The 16,323-nt window shown below is 48.5% G+C and overlaps 1 protein-coding gene across 3 annotated transcripts in view; it reads left to right on the top strand.

Moving 5' to 3' along the window:
• Window positions 1–16,323, top strand: part of LOC146863349 (uncharacterized) — a 103,286-nt gene that overhangs the window by 19,079 nt on the left and 67,884 nt on the right. For all 3 annotated transcript variants that reach the window (XM_085642782.1, XM_085642784.1, XM_085642783.1), the window contains exon 2: window positions 10,916–11,011. The gene's annotated coding sequence lies outside the window, so the exon portion shown is untranslated. The remainder of the gene's footprint in view (window positions 1–10,915; window positions 11,012–16,323) is intronic.

Raw genomic sequence — 16,323 nt, 5'->3', positions numbered from 1 at the left:
ACTCTGGCCATACTGAAGGGAAGTATACAGTGGGTTGCTATTTTTGTGTTACACTTTTAGGTGGGTGAATAAAGGGAGGAGGGCGGGAAACAGACCTCTGGATGGTTTCCTGCACCAGTGTTGTCACGTTGACGAAATTGGGGGTGATGGGGAGCCTGCAGAGTGTGGGGAGAGGGGTACAATGAACACTGCTATTTGCATAATGATATGTTTGTGGGGGAGGGGGATGGGTAGGTGGTGGGGTTGTTTTTTTTTTTGGCATGGATATTGGTATGACCACATATGATATAGTCTGGGAAAGGTTTTGGTTTAGTAGTGCAGGAAGACGGCTTAACAATGGATGATACAAGATATATGGACATACAATTGAATCAGGCGTGGTGTGGCGGTGCCACCTTTTGGGAACCACCACGGGCCATTGATAGGTTTCACTTACTCCAACCATGGCCAGTGGAGAATATACAGTATTGACATGGAACGTCAATGGGTTAGGGAATAAAATCAAACGTGGGCTGGTGTCAAACTACCTTAAAGGCTTAATCCAGTTTTTGTTCTACTGCAAGAAACGTATCTTATGGGGCCCCATTGTTCGTTTCTAAGAAGGGGACAATACACCACCATAGCACATGCAGGATTCACTCAGGGTTCGAGGGGTGGCGGGGGGGGGTAGCGATCCTTGCACGAAAAGGTTAATCGTAAATGGGAAGACCCAGACGGCACTTACGTAGTGGTCTAGGGTGTTTGGAATCACGCTTCATGGTTACTAATTAGTGTATATGCCCCCCCACGTCTTCAACAGCGCACGTAGACAAAGTGGCTGAAATCCTTTTGCAAGCAGGCTCCGCCACACACATTGTTGGGGGGGCTTTAATGATGTATGTGCTCCTACATTAGATCGTACACTGACAAGAGCGGGGATGAGCGAGGCCACAGCACTGGCAACATTTCAGGAGACTCTTGGATTAACCGACATATGAAGAAGTCGTCACCCGACCAGACGTGCGTATTCATACTTTTCTTGAGCCCATAGAGTGTTTTCCCGGCTAGACTACCTTTTTGCCAAGCTGGAGAGCTTGAGAACATATTAGAGGTAGAATACTTGACTAGAGGTATTTCTGATCATTCCCCACTCTATTTGAAAGTGGGGAGACGAAGGAGAGGGCACAATAAACTCATGGAAACTGAATGCTTGGGTCCTTCAAGATCAGCAGGTAGCCAAAGAAATTAGAGTAGGGGTGGAACTATATTTTCGTGCAAACAATGGCTCAGTTCAATCTGCCATTATACTATGGGAAGCCTTTAAAACAGTGCTACGAGATAGAGCACAAAACATTATTGCTTATCAAAAACGACGGGAGCTCCAGGCACTCCTGAACTTAGAAAACAAGCTATTAGAGCTTGAGAACACTGGGACCGATGCACCAGACATACACACCCTTCGTCAAATTGACATCACCAAGAAAGAATATCAAACGTTGGTTACTAGGGAAGTGAGGACACACCAGCTTGCTGTGAAGCATCGTTTATATGAAACTGGGGATAGGACGGGTTAACTATTGGTATGGTTGTGTAGGAAGGAGCAAGAGTCTAGATGGCTCGCATCCATCAGGGAGTCAGACAGACACTACACCACGCCACAAGACATTTCCGAGGCCTTCACTCGTTACCACACAACACTCTATGCAGCTCAAACACGAGTTAGTGAAATGCAAATAACCAACTACCTTGACGATATTGAGCTCCCTTGTCTTTCCTCAGAGAAGAGAGAGGCTCTCGACCTAGATATTACCCTAGAAGAGGTTACGGAAGCTATCAATAAGTTGAAACTGGGAAAAACCCCGGGTCCTAACGGTCTCCCGGGAGAATTCTTCAAAAGGAACAGCGATCTCCTGGCGCCACATTTACTTAAAATGTTTAAAGAGTCCAAAGATACTGGGTTGCTCCCTGCTGACCTCAGAGCGGCGATAGTGGTGGTGATACACAAGGACGGGAACCCCCCCTGATGAATGTGGATCCTACCGCCTAATTGCGTTGTTAAACGTAGAAACTAAAATCCTAGCTACATTCCTCGCAACACATTTAATAAATGTAATCACCTCATTAGTACATGACGATCAATCAGGCTTTATGCCAAAGCGAGCCACTCGCTACAAATTAAGAAGGGTGGCCAACTGGATGGATGCTGTTCGAGATCGGGAGAGCGCACATCTACTCCTCTCACTAGACGCCGAAAAAGCATTTGACACTGTTCATTGGCCCTTCATGTTACAGGTCCTGGAGACATTTGGATTTGGTGTGGGTTTCCGAGACTGGGTTGCGCTGCTCTATATGAAACCAGTAGCTAGGGTTCGGGTTAATGGGGTTCTATCTCAAACTTGGCCAATTCATTGGGGTACTAGACAGGGCTGCCTCCTTTCCCCATTACTTTTTGCTCTTATCCTGGAGCCCCTGGCCTGTGTCATCAGGGCTACCCCTGGTTTAGGTGGGTTTGTGGATGATACCAGATTACTTGATAAAGAGCGCATATCTTTATATGCAGATGATATCTTAATGTATGTGACCGACCCGAGTGTGTATCGCTTCCACGAATCCTGTGGATTTTTTAAATATATGGGAGACATGCAGGATATAAAATCAACTGGAGTAAATCTACCTTGTACCCAATTAGTGGGAGGATGGAGCCCAGATATACCCTGACTGTCTATGTTGGTCAACGGAGGGATTTACATATCTTGGCCTTTATATTACCACTGATGAAGCAGAGAGTTTAGCACGCAATGTCAAGAGGGTTTTTCTGAAATTTCAAGATGTTAAGAGATGGCGGAAACTTCCCCTTACTATTATGGGAAGGACCGCAATGTATAAAATGATCACGCTTCCTCAGTTGCTATATGTGCTACAAAATATATATTGTAAAATCCCAGACGCATTGTTCAATCAAATTGATTGTGAACTACGCCTTCTTCTATGGGACAGCACTTACCCAAGAGTGGCACTCCAAACCTTGCAGAGGAGCTCATACAATGGGGTCTAGCCCTCCCAGACATTAGGGCATATTATAGTGCGTCCCACCTTACAGTATTTAACGAATGGATTCATGCAAGAGGAGATTACTCGACATATAGGCTGGAGAGACTACAATTTAGCAATCGTACGTACCTCCACTACATATATGGAGGCAAGGGCAGTAGCCGAGTACTTCAAGCGACACAGCGTCCTGCTGGAGGCATAGAAACGGGCAGAAAGACCAATGCAATGGGAGATGAAACGTACAAGAAGAGACCCCCCCTTATGGGAAGGGAACAGACTGTCTGAGATTGGGAAGCTTAGAGGTTTTAAAAAATGGGACTTAATTGGCATTTCCAAGTTAGGGGACCTTCTAGAGAGGGAAATGTTGGCCTCCTTTGACACACTAAAAGACAGATACCAACTTCATGATACACAGGTTTATGCATATCTCTGTCTGAAACACGCATGGATAGCAGAGGGATTGGAGGGGGGGAAATTACCCGAGTACGCCCCACTAGATGGTCGCCTCTTGCAAGAGGAGATTCCAGCTAAAGCGGTCTCATACACCTATAAAACACTACTCAATAATATGCCGGATAAGCTTGGTCCGCTTCAAAGTAAGTGGGAACAAACAACAGGAGCACTAGAAGATATAGATTGGGAGGCCGCCCTCATACATCCACGGGAGGTGGCAAATAAACTAAGGTTACGCCTTATACAATACAAAATTCTACATCGAACATACTTCGACAGACCTCGACTTCATAAAATGGGGAGAGCGGACAGTCCAAAATGCCTTAGATGCCAAGGGATGGATGGGCCTTTTATACATACCCTATGGGAATGTTCAGAGATTCAGGAATATTGGGGAAAGGTTGTGGGTGAGTTTAATAACATACTTGAAATGGAACCTAGGTTTCTTCTTCTAGGCATTTCAACAGATGTGGATATCATACGGCGGAAATCAATATTGGCCAATCTGGGGTTAGTAGTGGCCAAGCGCGACATAGCCAAATACTGGGGGGTGCGACAAGTACCCACACTTAAGGAATGGAGGGCAAGTCTGGATTTATATATGGTGGCAGAGCAGGTGACATACAGAGCTAGGGGCTGCCCTCGGAAATTCAAGAAAATATGGACACCATGGATGAAATACTATGGCTTAGAGTTGGAAGGGGAAACAGGAGAAGAGGGATCAATGTCTGGGAGGCTGTGAAGGGAACCTTGAACAATGTAATTTATGATCCTAATGATGCTGCACAGAAAATCTGTAGCCTTAGCCCATGCTTCATACACAACTGGTTATTTTGCATCCTTCAATGTGCTGCCCTGCAGTGGACAATTACTGTAAACGTACTCCAGACGGAACAACTATGGATGTACAGATACTATGCGTCATGTATTCATGCTGTTTTATGTTTTGTTTTTTTTTGGTCAAAAGAAAATTTTAAAAAAAATTAAAAAGAGGGAGGATAGATCCCCTTGAAAGCGGGTGCAGTGAGTGCAAGGGGATGTCTGGGGGGTTCTTGGGGCCCCCATTTCCCCCCCAGAGGGCTGCCTTTGGAAGGCACACTGAAAGTGTGCCACCTTTTTTTGGTACACTTCCAGTGCGCCTCTAAAGGCATGTTTGCTTACTAGCCTGCATCCACAATACAGCCTGTGCACAGAGGCAAAGTGATTCATTAATTTTCAGGGGGAGCATTCCCCATGCAAATGAGGGAATGCCCATTTATGATAACGCTGGCACAAGCTGTGCATAAATGCTGTCTGTATTACAGAAAGGGCCAAACAAGTGTCTGCGACACCTTCTGTAATATCAAAGCGCCTTGGTGTGCACACATGCTTGTTGCGGTCCCGGGTCACTCTCCATATAAGGGCCCCTGGTTGGTATTAAATGTCAGGTTCCTAGGACTGGGGTCCTTGTTGGACTTAGGCCTGCATGGTCAGGCCGTTTCCCCATTAGCTACCTTCAGCTAGTGTGGGAAGTCAGCACAGCACCTCTGTGGGCAGTTAGGTCAGAGCTTCCTGAAGCAGGCCTCTGCGCATGTGCCACCCTGGATGCTTTGTTGCAAGATAGAACCACCTTGTGATTTCATCATTTGGAGGCCAATAAGATGATTACCCAATTTTCATTTGGCAGAACTAATTGAGCTGTTTCAAAACATTGATATGAAAATTATTTTTGATTTTAAAAAAAATATATTTTTTTACGCTTTTTATGAAAAACGTTTAAATATTTTTCTGGCTGTCAGTCGAAAGTCCCTGCTGCAGTGACCCACTGCTGACATCTCTTTTTCTGCAACCCAGTATGTTTTTCTGTTGAGGAGACTTTTCTGAGTGCTGCTCTTCAATAGAATGCTCAACTTTTCAACTTTGTAAGTTTCACTTCTCGTAGCTCTTCCTGACTCTCGCTTTACAATGTCTGCTATCCTTCTCCAACAGCTGGAACAGCCTCTGTGACCTTAGTGAATACTCTACCTCCGAAAAAAGAGCATCTAATGTAGGCCTAAGAAAAAGAAATATGTGTAGTCTGTTGGACACTGCAGTCCCTGAGGAGAACAATGCACCGAAACATACTGAATACTTTCTTTCAGGCAATGTTTTTATCAATATATATAGTGGGAAATGTTGTGAATATTTAATCTTAAGGCTCACAAACTCATTCTCAATCAATCAATCAAACAGCATTTGTAAAGCGCAACACTGTCACCCCTCAGGGTATCTCGGCGCTGTGTCTCCATCGAAGAGCCAGGTCTTTAGTCTCTTTCTGAAGTCTGCCAGCGAGGGGGCTGTACGAAGCTGGATGAGAAGTTCGTTCCAGGTCTTCGCTGAGACATAGGAGAAGGAGCGGCCACCAATGGGTCTGCGACAGATGTGGGGGGTGTGAGGGTGAATGAACAGGAGCTCAGGTGTCTAGAGGGCTGGTGGACGTTCAGTCGGTGGTTGATCTAGGCTGGCCCTAGGTCGTGAAGGGCTTTGTAGGCGTGCATGAGGATCTTGAATAGGCATCTCTTCTGGATGGAGCCAGTGGAGGTCTCTCAGGTGGGGTGCAATGTGGGTTCGTTTGGGGAAGTGCAGTGTTCTCTATGGTCTGGAGTCTTCTGAGGAGCTTGGTGGAGATTCCGGTGTAGAGGGCACTGAGTGATTTGTCTTTCTGCCATTGGTTGGGATCCATCTGAAGATGCTGCAGAGTATGCGGAGTGTGTGAAAGTAGGAGGAGGCGACTGCCTTGACTTTTAGTTTCATGGTCATGAGTCAAGACCACTGACTCATTGTCAGTGAAATTGCTCTCCCACCCTTGCAGCTCCACCATTAAGTGAGGCCTCTCCTGAGCCCCTGCACTTCCGTAGTGTTGGTGTTCGAGGCCCTCCTCCACCCGCAGGTTATACCTGCGCCTCATCCCTGGTGGTCCAGTGGACCTCTGACTCCTTTCTCTCGCTCTGCTTTCTGCCCCTTCTGCTCCATTTTTCACCCTTTAGCTCTTTCACCCTTTCACTCTTCTTAGCACTCTTCTACTTCTTTCTGCTCCGTTTTCACCCTTTATTCTTCCCACCCTTTTACTCTTCATATATTTTTCTTTTGTTTTTCACCCTTTTTACTCTATACTTTCTTCCTCTATTGCTTGCTTTCCCCCAGTTTTTGTCCGCCACTGCTGCCCCCGTGGACCCTCCCCTCCAGCGCAACCAGCCCGAGCCAGTTCCCCTCCCCACTCCCAGCTGTCCAGCCCTCCCCAACCCCTACTTAATGGCGTCTGCAACTCTGCCACGCCGCTAGCGCACCAAAGGCAAGCCCGTCTGCACCCGACCACGACCAGCACCAGGAACCCTGGACCTCCGCACCGGCAACGCTACAACCCAGCGGTACTCCATGCACCCAACCCAGGCCACAACAACAACTGCTAGCTAGCGTCACCAGCCGACACCCACGGACCCTTCAGCTGTCCTGCAGCACCGCCAGGAACAAAGACCCAGCACAACCCACCCCCAAGAAGACAACCAAACTGAAGACCCTGCAATGCATCCTCCTCAACGTCCGAACACTCCACAAACACGCCACCGAAATCTGGGACCTCCTCGACAGAACCACCCAGGACGTAGCATTCTTCACCAAAACCTGGACCAACACCACCTCGGGACAGGACATCATCATTCCCCAAGGATACATAATCTCCCGGAAAGACCACCCCACCTACCCGGGAGGAGGAATCGGCATTGTCCACAAATCCACCCTCTGCCTGAGCACACACCCCGACGAGCCCACAGACCCAATGGAACTCCCAACTTCCAACCAACTAGACCCCAACACCGCATCCCTCCTGGACAACCTCCACAACATGGGACTCTGCCAGATGGTGACCGAACCCACGCACTCAGCAGGACACACCCTCGACCCCCTCCTCACATCAGGAAACTCCATCACTTTCAGCCACACCACCGAACTCTCGTGGACAGACCATCGATGCATCCACTTCACCTTCAGAACACTCACAGACCACAGCACCTGCTCCCACGAAGAAACCACCACGGAAGACGACGACCCCAACACCGCAGCCCGAACTCTGCACAGATGGATCTCCGACAGCGCAAACACCATAGCCCCCCTCAAGAAGAACAACACACACGCCAAGAAAGCCAGATGGTTTACCACCGAACGCCGAGAGTCCAGATGCACATGCCGCCGACTCGAAAAGGCCTGGAGGAACTCCAAATCCACAGAAGCCCACAACAACTTCAGGCCCGCCACCAACGCCCACCACCACCAACTCATCAGAAATATGATAAAAACAGCGATCGAAGACAGAATCTCCACACACGCACACAACAGCAAAGAACTCTTCAGCATCATCAAGGAGTTCGCCCAACCCACCAGCGAGTCTACTGACATTCCTCCCTCACAAGACCTCTGCAACAAACTCAGCGCCTTCTTCCACTACAAAATCAAGAACATCTACGACAACTTTGACGAAGACAACCAACACACTGAACCCTCACCAGGCACCCCTGACACCCTGAAACCAACAATTAGTAGCTGCCTTCACCACCGAAGACACACTGAAGACGATGAAGTCAATCCACTTTGGGGCACCCATGGAACCCTGTCGTCACCACATCTTCAACAGAGCCACCGACACCAACGCACCCATGCTTTGCCACACCATCAACCACTCCCTTGCGACTGCGTCCTCCCCCGACGACTGGACACACGCTGAGGTCAAACCCCTCCTGAAAAAGCCCCCAGCGGACCCCACAGACCTAAAAAAACTACAGACCCATCTGCCTGCTCCTGTTCCCAGCTAAAGTCATCGAGAAAGTCATCAACAGCCAACTCGCCGCTTTCATCAAAGAGCACAACATCCTCGACTCCTCCCAATCCGGCTTTAAAAAAAAAAAACACAGCACAGAAACCGCCCTCCTCGCCGCAACAGACGACATCCGCTCCCTACTGGACAAAGGAGAAACAGTAGCCCTCATCCTCCTCGACCTCTCAGCGGCCTTCGACACAGTCTCCCACCGCACGCTAACACGCAGACTCCGCGACGCAGGGATCCAGGACAAGGCCTTCGACTGGATCCACTCTTTCCTCTCCGGCAGAATGCAGCGGGTCAGACTCCCTCCTTTCTTCTTGGACCCTACACCAACCACCTGTGGAGTCCCCCAGGGGTCCTCTCTCAGCCCCAAGCTCTTCAACTTCTACATGGGTCCGCTCGCCCCCATCATCAGATCCTACGGACTCCTCATTGTTTCATACGCAGACGACACCTAACTCATCCTCTCCCTATCCAACGAACCCAATGCAGCCAAACACAACTTTCAAGAAGGCATGGAAGCTGTCACCAAATGGATGAAAAGCAGCTGCCTACACCTCAACACCGACAAAACAGAAGTTCTCATCATGGGCCCACACCCCGACTCCTGGAACGACATATGGTGGCCCCCCACCCTCAGAAGCCCACCCACCCCCACGGACCATGCACGCAACCTTGGAATCATCCTGGACTCCGAGCTCAAAATGGACCGCCAGATCAACTCCGTCGCATCCTCCTGCTTCCAAACCCTCCCCCTCCTACGCAAGACCTTCAAATGAATCCCCCTCAAGCACAGAAAGACCGTCAATCAAGTCCTCGTCACCATCAGACTCGACTACGGCAACGCACTCTATGCCAGAATAAACAAAAACCTCACCCGCAAGCTACAAAACAACCAGAACACCGCTGCAAGACTGGTCCTCAACCTGCCAAGACACTGCCACATCTCCCAGCACCTGAGCACACTCCACTGGCTCCCCATCGAGACTAGAATCACCTTCAAATTCCACGCACCCCAAAGGACCCTGCGATCAGCCCAGCTCTCCTACGCTGTGGTCCCCCTCACCAAAAAGACCAGATCAGGAGGCTGCTCCTTCTCCTTCCTCGCGGCCAGAGCCTGGAACGCCCTACCACTCCATCTCAGACAGACAACATCACTCTCCATCTTCACGAGAAACCTCAAAACTTGGCTCTTCAACAGACCTGGCGGTCTCTTTTGACCAGTTGAATGGGATTCTGGTGCTGGAGGTGAAAATGTGGTCGAGTGTGTGTACGACTGTGTGTGTGGGTTTGGTGACCAGTTGAGTAATGCCAATGTTATTGAGGCTCTCCAGGAGGGTGATCGAATTGGTGTCGTCGATGTGGAAGTTGAGGTTGCCGAGTAGGGCATAGTGTTGAAAATCGATTACTAGGGTACAATGAGGTTGGGGATAGCCTCGCAGAATGTTGCTCGAGGTCCCTGGAGTCTGTAGGTGAGGGTGCCTCTTATTTTGGTCTTTGCATTTTGTAGCCTTCGGGAGTGATTGGTGAAGTCTGGGTTCATGGAGGGGTTGCGTCACATTTCGGTGATGAAGGACACGTCCGTGGAGAGGGTGGTGATGATGTCCCAGATTTCTGTGACGTTTGCAGAGTTAGCGGGCATTGAGCAGGATGCGGGGTGTTCTTGGTCTTGTGGGCCGGTGTGGTGTGGAATCTTTCTTAGGCTGTTTCACAGGAGAAGTGGCAGTGTCGGCTGCTGAAGAGTTCTTTGGTGGATCCTAGGGAGGAGGAGACACAATTGTTGTTTTGGCATCCGGGGTCCAAATCCCGGATTTTCTTGGTGGTGCACTGTCTTGTGGGGGTAGGACCAGGGGTCCTGGTGCTGGGCGTTGTCCAACCATCAATGATTTCTATTTGTTCCTTCCCTATACATAATGCATCCATTAACCTTTTTTGGAAGTTTAGAGGAAATGTCATTCCTAAAATATTTGGACCTCATTCCACACTGTGAAAGTAAACGAAATACCATGCTCACAATTTTGAGAGTAAACTACTTCACTGACAATACCATGGTGTAAGTCCTGGGAGACGCTAAAGATGTCTCTAGCCAGACTTAAAAATAGAAGTTAGTAGTTATGAGCAAACTCAATTTGAAATCCTTCTGCTTTTTGCTTTGAATTCTGAGAGAAGAGTGGAAAGTATCTCAACCGATGGAATTTGCCTCAAACTAAGCATGGTACGTGGAGAGCGCGATAAAGATCTCGAAGCGCGGAAACAAAATGTACATCAATGTATCATAGCTTCCCCTGTGGCTCTTAACTGTGACTTGTATACTAAACACAATGCATCCTGATGAAGCCTCTGGCTTTCTGGCTAGTATTTATTTGAGATGTTTTGTCATTTCCTTTACTTAAAAACACACAAATAGGTCTTCATTAAAAGAGGGCATATGCGTTTCCAAAAATAACAAGATCTGTTGCGTTGTTACTTGTTTGACCCACATTTTCAACGTTGTAATCAATGCATTTATTTTACACACGTTACAAAGGCAAATATTTATGAAGTTAAAAAGTTTGAATGTTGATTTATTCTTTTATTTCTTTTTTTTTTTTGTGTGCAAAGGTTGAGTTTACACCAAGGTCAGAAGTGAAGGAAGTTCGGGAGTGTCTGGCTGTCGGTGCTCTGAAGCGCTATAGAGGATTGGTCACTTCAGCAAAGGTGAGCACGCTATCTTCATCCAACTTAAAAAACCCAGTGTGATATTGGTGTAGAGCAGAGATCTTCAAACGTTTGGATGCCGAGACCCCCCCAGTCAATATTTTCAGGCGTAAGGACCCCCTCCTGACAAATTCAAAACCTATAGGCAGAGCTACTGGAATTATGAGGCAGGTGAGGACCAAATTATGCGACAGGCTTGACTAAATTGTATGGTAAGAACATATAAATAATGCCATGTGATGCCGCATATTTTGGGTTAGTATTGTTTCATTGTCTTGACATTTTTTACTCACAGTACCACTGAGGAAAGATTTCAGCTCATAACGTTTATAACGAAAATACAGCAATACATAACAGAAAGATGTCTATTCAACCTTTGTGAAGGGCCTTCCACTCCGCAGGAATACGTGTTGCCACATTTGAAGCTCACCTGGCCCTGGCCGGGAGCAGCAGGGGTCCCGTAAAAACCTTGCGGTCTTATGCAGGGTTAAGCAGTTTACCCACGCCTCTTTCCTCTCACCCCCTCCCTTCCATCCCTCACTCCTCTTCCAACCTCAGATCCCTCTCTGACTTTGCAAACCATTTTCTTTCACCCCTTTTTACAACTTCTGAACTCTCCCCATTCAACCTCTCACTTCACCTTTAATCGCCTCTTGCCATTTTGTCTTTTCACTGCCCTCATCTTTCGCATTTATCTCATAGCTTCTCCGGAGCCGTCACCTGTCTCGCCCCTCAGCACTTCTCATTCAACTCAAGTCTCTCCATTCAAATTTCTGTCTATTTGTATCTTACACCTCTCCAGTCCCGCATTCATCTTTCACATCTCCCCTTTCTTCTTCCACACCTTCTTGAACCAACGTCCCTCTCCCCTCTTACATCAGCACCCACCTCAGTGCTCTCTCTCTTCCCCTATCACTGCTGTCCCTCACCCACGTCACATCAAATTCTCTTTTTACGTCACAGATCATCTCTCAGCTATCTTCTCTCACAGTTTAACAGTATCCCTCCTCTGTGCCCTCACTTTTCACTCACACTCACTCCTCCTCTTGCGTTTCTGCACTTCTTTCAGCACTTCACAATCCTCCTCATCCCTGACCTCTTAAATTGAATTCTCTCACTCCCTTGCTGTCCTCTCTCATCCAATCTACTCTCACCCTCTCATCTGTCCTCACCCGGCATACTTGTATGCTCCTTTCGGCCTGTGCCAATCTGCCTATTGTTCCCTAATTCAGGAAGGCATGAATAGTCGACCTCACTGTTTTGGTGGGGGCCACACAGTTATGGAACATGCACCCTCCTTTGCTTCACTCCACTAAGAATCTATTATCCTTTAGGAAGCTATAAAAAACTGGCTCTATGCCCTGTAGGTGACCCCATTTGGCTGGTTCTCCTTCCTCTTCTGTGTATTTCCCATTCGCCATTTCAGTCAGCAGATGGTTATTCGCCCCAGGACACCTTTTTGTAACCATAGCGCACTACAAATGGAAATGATAATAAGCAGAAGTGTGACCGGGATTGTGTGACCCCTATTCTATCGCTCCACGACCCCCCTGGGGGTCGGGCCCCACAGTTTAAAAACCCCTGGTGTAGAGTATAGTTGACCAGTCCCCCCTCATTCTCCTTTTTTTTTGTGCATCTTTTATATAGCGCAAACTCGACCCGAAGGTATTGGAGCGCTGTACATGAGCACCGTATTTACATTACACAGTCAGGCACGGGGAGATTAAGTGATTTGCCCAGAATCACAGGATGTGGACGCGACCCCGAGGCTCGAACCCTGGTTTTCTGCACCACAGTCGGCAGCGCAGCCGACGGAGCCACATCCTCTCCCCAATGTCTTTCTATGTCCAAGGCTTTGAGCCCCACTATTGCTTCTCCGCTGCGGTCCCTGGATCTGCTTTTTAGTGTCGAGGGCTTCAGCAAGAAGCCCTTACACTCACCCTCTGGTGTTAGGGGGTGTCTGTGCAGCCCTGCAAAGGATGAGCAAAGCACACCAGGAGCCGGAGGGCTTTACATAAAAGCACTAAGGGCCCGATAATATGTTGGCAGTAAGCATACTCTATCGCCGCTGCTTAACGCCATCATAATGGTCCGCCTGCTGAATTTAGATACGGACGGACCTTTGGTTCAATAATGGCGGAGTCTACTCCGTCTCCGCTGTGTTCAAACCCCCCCGACCCCTCCGTGACAGCGGGTCCTGGCTGTAGTGTCCTTACCAATGACCACAGACACTATATGTACTTTTGTTACGAGCTTTATTGTCTGACTCCTTGCTCGGTCCCTGTCCCTGCTCTAACTAACTCGCCTCCGGCTGTATCCCCACCTCTTCCTCCTGGCCCCCTTGGCTCCGCCCCCACAACTACTATACCGCCCACTTCTACATCTCCCCCTTTGTTAACAAAGCAAAATAACTGACTTGTTCATAGTTCTTCAATTAGTCGTTTTGGCTGTCGAATGTCTCGTCGAGGTCGGAGAAGTACGCTTCCTGATTCGGACTCAGGCTCTACGTGAGTATCATGTTGCTGAACCGCGACTGCCGGTTCAGGCCGTTCTCTCTCCTCACTCTCTGGTCGTCCCATCATCTTCTGGAGCGACTCTCTCATGCCTGGGGTGCATTTTTGAAAATGTGATACATTCCTGGTGATTCTCCTGCGGTCAGACTCTGCGGTCATCATGGTACCCTTTTGCTGGGTAATCGTCAAGGGCTCAGCTCTGAACTTGCAGTCCGTTTTCCTTTGCTGCTCCTGTTTAACTATGACACAGTCCCCTTCATGTATGGATGGTGATTTTGCTCTCCGTCTGGCGTCCGCATATGACTTCATTTTGTCTTTTCCAATTTGGTCAGCTGTTGTTACCTCCTGATGAACCCGGGCAGGTGAGACCGCTCTCAGCGCACCTTCCCAGGTAGGTATCCAAGTTCTGATTGGTCGCCCAAGCATTAGTGTGGCAGGGCACTTTCCTGTGGTGGCATGCGGTGTTGTTCTGTAAGCCCTTAGAACTTCGTTGAGAGCCACTTGAAGATCCCTTTTCTCGACTGTAGCCTGTTGAAAGGTCTTTTTGAGAGTGGCCATGAACCTTTCAATAGTCCCGTTGGCCTGCGGCCACAAGGGCGTGACTTTACCATGCCTGAAATTCAAATGCTTTGCGAATTCACTAAATTCGTGTCCATTAAAAGGAGGGCCATTATCCGTCTTGAGTTCTTTGGGAATACCCCATGCCGCAAACACTTCGTCTAACACCGCAATGGTGCTTGATGCACTGGTGGATGATACGAACTGGGCGAGTGGAAATCTTGAATATTCATCCATTATTGCCAGGACATATTTTCCCGACTGAAGAGGTCCATAAAAGTCCATGGCAAGTTCTTGCCACACTCCACTGGGCAGTTTTGTCATTTACAGAGGAGCTGGGGGAGCTCCTTGACTGACAAGTTGACACTGGGGACAGTCTTTGAGGGTGAGTTCCACCATTTGATCCAAAAGCGGAAACCACACCCGCTCCCGGAGAGCTCTTTTTGTCGCGACCACTCCCCGGTGACCTTCATGGGCGAGATTGATGATGCCCTGGCGCAATTGTGTCGGAATGACGATCCGTTGGTCTCTCAGCAACAGACCTTCCGAGGTGGCAGAGAGTTCATCACTCACATGTCGGAATGCTTGCATTTCTTGTCGAATTGTGGGATCATTCCCTTCTTCTTCACTGTCATGTCTCCACCGATTAGTCTGCAGTCGGCGTAATACTTTCTGCAGGACGACGTCTTGCGCAGTGGCTTCTTGAATGGCTTCCAGAGGAACTGCGGGCGGCCGAGCTTGGCCCACCACAAAGTGGATGTATTCCTCGGCCATCGATGGGCGTGATGCCGGTGATGATAGAGGGTGTCGTGACATGTAGTCAGCCGGATTTGCTGACTTTCCCGGCATGTGCAGTATTGTGTAGGTATATTCCTGTAGACGCAAACCTCACCGCTCAATCCGAGGTGGCATCTTTGACCTAGGGTTTCCAAAGATGGTGACAAGCGCCTGATAATCAGTCACCATGGTAAAATGTTTGCCATAGATAAAGACATGGAAATGTTTGCAGGCCCATACAACTGCCAGACTTTCCTTCTCTGGTTGAGAATACGCCTTCTCTGTGTCCGACAAACTGCGACTGGCGTAGGCCACAATGTGCCGTTGATCGATGTCATTGTCATACTGAGCCAGAATTGCACCCAGGCCCACAGGGCTAGCATCCACGGTTATCTCCGTCTTTCTCTTAGGACTGAAATAAGCTAAGTTGTCGGCAGACTCAACTGCACGTTTGACGTCTTGAAACGCCCACTCGCACTGAGGAGTCCAGACAAAAGGCTGTCCTTGCTTCGTAAGCGTTCGGAGGGGATGACTAATTGTGGCATAGTCCTTTATGTATCTGGCACAATAACTGGCCATGCCCAGAAACGATCGAATGTCACTGACATTCTGGGGACTCTTGGTGTCATTGAGCGCCATCACTTTTTCAGGGTCAGGCTTCATCCCAGCTCCAGAGAACACATGTCCAAAGAATTTGAGAGTGGTTTGTTGAAATTCACACTTGTCCTTGTTTAGGGTTAGATTAGCTTCCAAGAGAGCATGACATACCCGATCTAGAGCTTTATCATGTTCCTGAACATTTGACCCATACACGAGAATATAATCGCTGTAGTTCAACGTGTTGGGTATATGGTGTATAGTCTGACGGATAGCCTCTTGAAAGATCTCCGCAGCCGAGGAAATACCAAAACTTAACCGTTTGTATCGGAACAGCCCCAAGTGAGTTGCAAATGTTATGTATCTCGACTTTTCATGCAACTCCAGCTGATGGTATCCCTTATTCAAGTTGAGTTTCGAAAATACCCAGGCACCATTTAATGCAGAGATCATGTCACTCCGATGGGGCCCGGGGTGACGTTCCCTTTCGATGGCAGTGTTAGGAAGCCGCATGTCAACACATAGGCGCACCTTCCCTGGAGTACCTTTCTTCGGCACGATAACTACCGGCGATACCCATGGTGTGGGACCGTCGGTCCGTTCAATGATGTCAGTTGCTAATAATTCCTGAAGTTCATCCTCCACTGCTTGCTGAAGGTGGACCGGCACTCGCCTGGGATGTTGTGCTACCGGTCTTATCTGTTCATTAATGTGAAGTCGAATTTGACATCTGTTCATCTTTCCCAGCCCGGTGAATAGCTTGGGGAATTTGTGTAAAATATCCGGGTCATCACTAACCCTATACAGAATCTCAACTAGACGAAGGCGCTCTGCAGTGGGTAAGCTGAGAAGACAATCAGCCTCCGG

Source organism: Triturus cristatus, chromosome 2_2 (assembly GCF_964204655.1).
Source record: "Triturus cristatus chromosome 2_2, aTriCri1.1, whole genome shotgun sequence".
NCBI classification, from domain to species: Eukaryota; Metazoa; Chordata; class Amphibia; order Caudata; family Salamandridae; genus Triturus; species Triturus cristatus.
The sequence above is the reverse complement of the archived record's forward strand: the minus strand, read 5'-3'. Positions and strand labels throughout refer to the sequence as shown.